This window comes from Macrotis lagotis, chromosome 7 (assembly GCF_037893015.1).
Source record: "Macrotis lagotis isolate mMagLag1 chromosome 7, bilby.v1.9.chrom.fasta, whole genome shotgun sequence".
In the NCBI taxonomy this organism is placed as follows: Eukaryota; Metazoa; Chordata; class Mammalia; order Peramelemorphia; family Peramelidae; genus Macrotis; species Macrotis lagotis.
Genome location: NC_133664.1, coordinates 161,030,934 through 161,038,796, shown reverse-complemented (window position 1 = coordinate 161,038,796; position 7,863 = coordinate 161,030,934). Strand labels below are relative to the sequence as shown.

General features: G+C 37.2%; 1 pseudogene; it reads left to right on the top strand.

Moving 5' to 3' along the window:
• The first annotated feature begins 257 nt into the window (after window positions 1-257).
• LOC141494186 (arrestin domain-containing protein 1 pseudogene) lies at window positions 258-4,863 on the top strand (annotated as a pseudogene).
• Window positions 4,864-7,863: the final 3,000 nt, after the last annotated feature.

The following is a 7,863-nucleotide window of genomic DNA, read 5'->3' as shown; positions in this document are numbered from 1 at the left end:
ATGCCATATTTGATTTCCTAGATTCATCATCATTTGCTTTCAACTTTCTAAAGAGAACACAGAGGAACTTGACTCCTTTGAATTGCCGATGATTCTGACATGGACTCCCTAAATGTACTTCACTCCTCTTGGGACAGTCAGAATTATTTCCCATTTGTTAGTAATTATACTTAAACCCATACTTTACTGACTTTTATGCAAACCCTCTATTTTCCCCTTGGAAACTCTTGGTGATTCATAATTGACATAGTTGAGCCATGTATTTACATCTGCCAGGATTTGATCATTGTGGCTTCAAAAATGCTCCTTTTGCTCTGTAAGGGACATACAATTTCCTTGGTCAGTTAGACATGTAAGTCATTGAGTGATGGCTTACAACTTCCCTCTCCTTCCCCTGACATGAATATCCAGAATGAAATTTAAAGATTCTTAGATGGGTGTTCTAGCTCCCTCAATTCAGTCTGTAATATTCTACTCTCACTCTGCATGTAAATAAACTGATCCATATTTCTTGCTACATGCACATATTGCAAGTATGTTGCACCCCATTATTTGGGTCAAGAAGACATCTTGACTTACTGCCTAAAGGGTTAGTAGTGATTGCTTTTCTCACTAGGATTCTTAATTTTACCAGGATTACAAACACCAAATATAATATATACCTTGTGTCTAATAAGTGCCTTTTGAATTTAGATGAATTTAGAATAGAAAATTATGCTGTTCTTTAGGAGGATAGTTTATTATTAATGTATGGACAAAGAGGACATGGAGTCATGTAAATTAAAATAGGACATTGGCATTAATATTCAAAATCATATATCAAAGTCAAATATTTAGATAATGTTCTATAAGATATAACATTTAATGCCAGTAGCTGGTGAGCAAAATGACATTCCAAAGGGCATAGTCAAGAGACATTTCTAAGTAACATAGCAACAGATAAATAAATCAGATAACCAAATAGTGAAAGGGGAAGAAGCAAAACTTGATAGAAGCAGTGAATCATCTCCAAGGTGATAGCTTGATATAAATTCAGAGGATGGACCTGGAGTAAAACTTCTAATGAGAGAATTCACTATAGTCAAAAAGAATTTAGAAATGAAAGAAACCTTAGTAATCATTAATTTTAATTCCTTCATTTCCTATAATTTTGTGCTGAATTTAACTCCAAAAATTGAACATTTTCATATATAATATATAAGAGAAAAAAGATTGTATATATTAAACTGTGAATATTTCATATAGCTTGCTTTTAAAAACAAATTCAAGGTATGATTTAAAAATCTGTCTTGCTTGTCCATGCTTTATTTTAAACTTTATTCATCTTTTTAAAAATGTATTTCAATGACTCTTTTCATTCTCTCCTTTCTCTAATTCTCTTCCTCTGTCTACCTGTCTGCCTGTTTATCTTGTCTTTCTTTAATATTATTCTCATTTTTCCCATTTCCTTATCAAATTATCATGCATATTTTACTCAGTTTGTTAAACCCTGGAGCCATCCTTTAAATTGGGGATTGTATAGCCTTGCTTCTACAATCCATTCTATAGCTTTGTTTTCACAGTGACCTAAACAAGGAGATAATATAGCCCCAATAAGGAAACTCAAGTTTTTGGCTTTGTTTAAAATGGATGTCTGGCGATTTCGGGCCATGAGAATTAGATAATTTCTTTGATTAAGCATCATGAAAATTTCTTGTGAATGTATCAAGAGTTGTTCAGGTATATATTGGGAGATCTGGTGTTAAAAATATCACCAGAATGGAATACTAGGTAATAAAATACTTTTCACCTGGAATTTGTATTAAATTTGGTCTTCTTGGGCCAGTTATTAAACCTCATATTAAGTACTAATATGAGAAGAAAGTTCACTTCTAGATTAACTATTTGCAATATGAATGCATGCAATTTGATTTCTGATATTTTGGCACTATAACACTTGTCAGAATGATATATTTTAAGAGTTCCTATATAAGTATTTACTGCTTGGATGTATCACTCTCCTCTCTAATGACTTTGCTTATTAGTTTCTAGAAACATTGGATACAAGCTAAACTTAAACAGTATAAATTTAGCTTCAGTTTGGGAGAAAGTTTTAGGGGCATATGACACTTAGACAAAAAGACCTTCAAAAAGGTCCAAGTTATTCTGGATTGGCAAATTTCTTTGTCCTTTTACCCCAAATCAAAGACTTCTAAAGATTTTTAGAATATTAGAGATGGAAAATCATCAATAAATATGATTCCTTTGGAGCACAAAATTTGGAGAAGGTCTTAAAATAATTTAGTTGAATTCCATTTTTCTTATAGGTGAGGAAGATGAGATCTGAAAGGGTTAAAGCTTTTTGCTCAATGTTGACCTGCTAGTTAATGAAGAATGAGGGAAAGAAGGTGTTTCCCTTGCCTCCTGACCCAGGTTCTCTCCACTGTGACAATAGTACCTTTCCCTTTGGACTTCCATGAGAACCCTTAATATGACTTATGATAAGTATTTTTCCATAAATTATATTCTGGACATTAAAAACAATTATTTTCATTATAGACATTAGACAGTCTTACAGTAATATGGTATTTATTAAGACATTCCTGGTTTCTCAAAGACCATGTTACTGGCTTTCAAAGGATGTGCTGGTGGTTTTACTAAATGTGCTATACCATTGTAGTTAAAATAAATTAATAATTTTCCTTTCCCAGATACTGAGTATGATATATATATATTCATAAACTAAACTCAACTTTCTTTTAATACATATAGATTAACTTTAAAACTTGCCAAACATTGAATTTGCAATTAATACAACATTGATACTGCATTTGAATGGAAATTTCACATGTAAAGTCTTTCAGCTCTCCTGCTATTTTGTCATTTCAAACATTCATTTTCATTTTTTTCAGTATTAAAGTGCAAATTTTTTTTCCCATGTTTGTTTCTTTCCATCCTTCAGATATGTTGAGGAATGGTCCTATAATGCAGGAGATCTGAATACATTGCTTCTAGCATGGGTCTCTTTATAGTTTTTCCAATTTGACTGCTTTTCCTTCCTTTGTTTGCTTTAATGCCATTTTCATTATATAAATAAATCCAAAATATTATGTCAGAATCAAAGCATGATGTCTCTAGAGGTTTTGATGCAGAACACATTTTATGAGTAAAATAAAATTTTAAAATGTAGATGATTTCTAATTTTCTTTTGCTTGTGTTCCTTTTGATGTTTTGATCTCAGAACAACTTTATTTAGTTGGAGTTCTTATTTGTCTCCTTATAAACTGAGTTTATTCTTTATACTTCTCTTTATGGAGTATAATGCTGCTTATAATTAATCATCCTTTTTTGTGAGACTTTATTAGTGAGTTTGCAAGTTTTTATTCTAAACCAGCATTGAATTAAAATACCATTTCTCTCTGTTTGGAAAATATAAAGTAAATTTGCTAACAATATATTTTAGTCACTTTGTTTTGACACTTTGATTATATTAAATTTTTGTATAAAATTGTGTAATTGGTGTTCATGCCATTTCTGTTGTCTAGATCCATTTTTTGTTGACAGTTATCTTGAAGGAATTGATCTGTGGATGAATAACCACAAGGATCACCCTTTTACAGATATTATAAATATAATCAATTTCATTTTTGTAATATTAAATGATACTAATCTTAGCCTTTGACATTTAATATCTGAATTAACTATAAAGAATATATGAATTCTCACCCTAGACATGGGATAGAATGGGGCAGCATAAGGGGCCACCTATCTATGGCAGCCTCAGACTTTCAAGACTGAGGTCAAGCAGACTCTAACCTGCCTTCCTCCTCCTTGGATGCATGCTGGTTCCTGAAAGCTCCAGCCAGGGCTGGAGATAACCAGGTCTCTTCCCTGAGAGGACTTATTTGGAAAGGAGCATAACCAGGAAAACAGAAACTGCTACCATCCAGGTGACCTGCATAGGATCCTGTGGAGTGTCCAGCAAGGCCAATGATACATCATGGACAGTTGAAGAAGCATATTTCAATAGTACATTATCCCTGGCTGACAAAGGAACATTGTCTCCCGGAAAACACACCTTCCCTTTCCAGTTCCTATTGCCAACCACATCACCCACATCCTTTGAGGGCCCCTTTGGGAAGATCGTGCACCAGTTGTGAGCTGTAATCGACACCCCTGGCTTCTCCAAGGACCACAAATGCAGTCGTATCTTCTATATCCTCAGTCCCTTGAACCTCAACAGCCTCCCAGAAATCGAGCAACCCAAAGAGGCCACAACTACCAAGAAGTTCCCTTACAAGTTGGTGAAGAGTGGGAGCGTCATCCTCACTGCAAGCACTGACCTCAGGTCAGGTGGTCCAGCTCCGTGCAGATATTGACAACCAATCCGGCAAGGACACCGGACCTGTGGTGGCCAACCTCCTCCAGAAAGTATCCTACAAGGCCAAGCACTGGATCTATGATCTTTGGACAATTGCAGAAGTTGAAGGCTCAGGGGTGAAGGCCTGGAAACGAGCTGAATGGAGGGAGCAGATCTTGGTCTTGCCCTATGGCCCTATGGGCAATGTCTCCTTCCCTACCAAGAGCCACTCGCAGCAGCAGTCAGCACAGCCCTTCAGTTATACACCTGGCCTGAGCTTTCCAGAGACCTGGGCTGAGACTGGCCCTGAAGATGGTTCACCGGGCCCTGGCTGGCCTCCCCTTCGCTTGTCCACAGGTGCCACTGTTCCCTACTTTGCTGAAGGCCCTGTGGTGCCTATGTCTACAGCCAGTGACCTGATCTTGCCTCCTGAGTATAGCACATGGGGCTATCCTTACGAGGCACCCCCATCCTATGAACAGAGTTGCAGCAGTGCCAGCTCAGGCTTGAGAAAGGGAAACTGATTTGTAGACTCCTCAGACCATCTAGTGGGCCTCCTGTGGCCCCTGCCTCAGGCCAAGCTTTCATTGCTATGAAGGGAAGGAGCTGCTGGCTGAATCTTTGGCCTTGAGGGAAGGAGGAGGCTCATATCCACTGGATCATCTGACCTCCAACTTTATATTTCCTTGGAGAGTTCTCTCCCTCCTCCCCCCCATTCCTTAAACCCCGGCCTCTCTGCCTGTCAGGTTGGGCAGTGTATTCTGACCCTGGGGGGAGAGGTCTTTGGGCTCAAGCTGTACTGTGTATCCCCATTTCCCTCATAGGCTACAGGGCCCTGAAAGGGCTGATATCTAAACTGGCTCTAGTGCAGGGAGGACTGATTGTTTGTCCAAGGGCAGGGTCTTCCCTTATTCCCAGGATCCAATCAATCAATCATTCTGCGGAAATTTTCACTGGCTCTCCCTCTTGTGCCTTTTCTCCTTCTGGGCTCATGCTGGGGGAGCATTGCTATAGCTCTGGCTTTCTTGGATAGCATGAAGAGGTCTCCTGTCATTCTCCTATGGCCAGGATCCATTCCCTGTACATCCTGGTGCAAGAGACCCCAGGAACTGGTTTTTAACTTCCTGTCCCCAGGTAGGACTATGGGCAGGGTGGAGATAGGTGGGCTGGGTTCCACTGCTCTCCCTGACATCTATTAAATTGTAACCCGTAACCTCCTCCCTTTAACTAATATATAGCTTGGTGTTCATCACTTTCTTTCTTCTGGACTTGGGTTTCCTTTGGGCAACCTGTTCTAGGCATGCTATGGCATGGGTGGTTTTGCATCCATCTTAGTCTGTTTCCTAGTAATGTCTAAGCCTCTTGGCTGACTGGGAGAGTGAGTAGCATGTTGGTGACCTGTTCTGTTCTCTGCCTCCCCGCTACCTCCTCCCAAGCTATCCTGGAAGCCTTGTCTTCTGTCAGGTTGGTGAGTCTTGGCTCCAGTTTGGCCAGTAACTTTAAAGCTTATGTGCAATATTGAGAGAGATTGCTTGGATTGGCTCATGGGGGCAGACCTGTTCTCAAGCTTAGGGAGGTTTTAAGAGCCATAGGGAATCCTGTCACTTCCTTTGGCTCTGTTTTATCTAGACCCCTCCTCCCTCTCCTGTTCAAGTATTTATTGATAAAATATGCCTGCCCTCTTCCCTTCCTTCCCACCCCCAGCCTTGGAGGCATGAAAATCTACATGTAAATAAAGATTTTGTTTTGTTAAAAAAAAAAAAAGAATCTATGAAGTAAGATGCATTCAGGGAAAGAAATGATAAAAAGTATGTATATAATTATTTTACATGTATACATATTTGTATCTATTGGTGGTCATCCCTAAGCTGGGGGAGAAGTGAATAAATAAATTTGTTTATGATAGCATTATTATATATGTAAAAGGAATGATGAGTTATACATAATCAATTTGCAATTTTATATGTCATCATCTTTTAAAAAATAATTCTGTTACAAAAATGCTTCATAAATTAGAAATGTTATTTCACAAATTAGAAAAAAACAAAATTTGTCCAAACAAATGTATCTTTCTAAACTTGTTAGATATTACTCGCTCTTCCAAAACTTCATTCTTTAATAATGAAAACTTTGAAAAAATAACCCTTTCAGAGAATACTTTTAACAGTGCATTGTTTAATACACAGAAACTATTGAATGTATTTAAACTTTTTTGTTGGCTCAGGGTCATCATTTGTAAATTTCAGTTTTCATAATGTTCTAAAATATGCCAATACCTTAATGTGCTAATGGATTTTATGAGGGTATTTAGATTCTCACTGATTATGTCCAAACTTCTTTTCTGTCTTAGTTAACCTTTCTTTGATTTTCCACTGGGGATAATCTTTGTTCTCTGCTCTTTACATTCTATTCTCCTCTTTTTTTGGTGACATGAGGCTCTTAGACAATCTCAACAACCTAATTTTTGCTTATACTCTTGCCATCACTCTTCTTTTTTCTTCCATTTTTGTTTCTTCAAAACTTTTCAAGTTTGGGAGTGGGTGAAGCTTATGTTTTATAGACATCGAGAGACAGTAAGTATGACTTCTTTCCCCTGAACGGCAAATTAACTAATCAATAAACATTTATTAAATATCTACTAGGTTCCAGATTCTGTGTAAAGCATTGAGGATTCAAGAAGCTTACAATCTAATGAGGGGAGATAACTTGCAAACAAATATATACAATACAAGGTGAATGCAGGATAAATAAGAAATAATTAAGAGAGAAGGTACTAGAATTAAGAGGGATTCGAAAGGCTTCCTGTAGATTATGAAATTTTAGTTGAATATTAAAGGAATCCAAGGAGGTCAGTAGTAAGAACAGGGGAAGTAGAACATTACAGGAATGAAGCATAGCCAGAGAAAATATAGTAAGTTGAGAGGTGGAATATCTTGGTCATGTAACAGCCAAGAGACCAGGGTCTCTGAATCAAAGAGTACATTTGGGGGGAGTAAGGATTAAGAAGACTGGAAAAGTATGAGGGGATTAGATTTTAAATGGTTTTAAATGCCATAAGAATATTTCAAATTTTTACCTGGAAGTAATATGAAACCACTAGAGTTTATTAAATAGAGGACTAATATGGTTGAACCTATGTTTCAGAAAAATCACTTTGGAGGTTGAAGAGAAGATGGGTTGGAATGAAGAGAGACTTGAGATAGGAAGATCTCCTCATTTACCCATTACATCATATATTCTTTTATTTTAATGCTTCTGACTGACACTATTTTTATCTGGGCTTCTTTGGTTATATCTAGAAAATGAAGGTATATGAACTCTGCACAAAAGGATATGTCATTGTATATGCCTATCCTTGAGAATCCTTGCAGAAAAATCCTTGAAGAAGTACTGTAACATGGGTTGGTTAAGAGGTCCTGAATTTCCCCTCACTCAAGACCTTCAAGTATTGGGAATGCAGCAGAGGATATTCCTGATTTTGTACAGTTCAAATTGTATCCTTAGATTCTTCAAACTTGAGATTC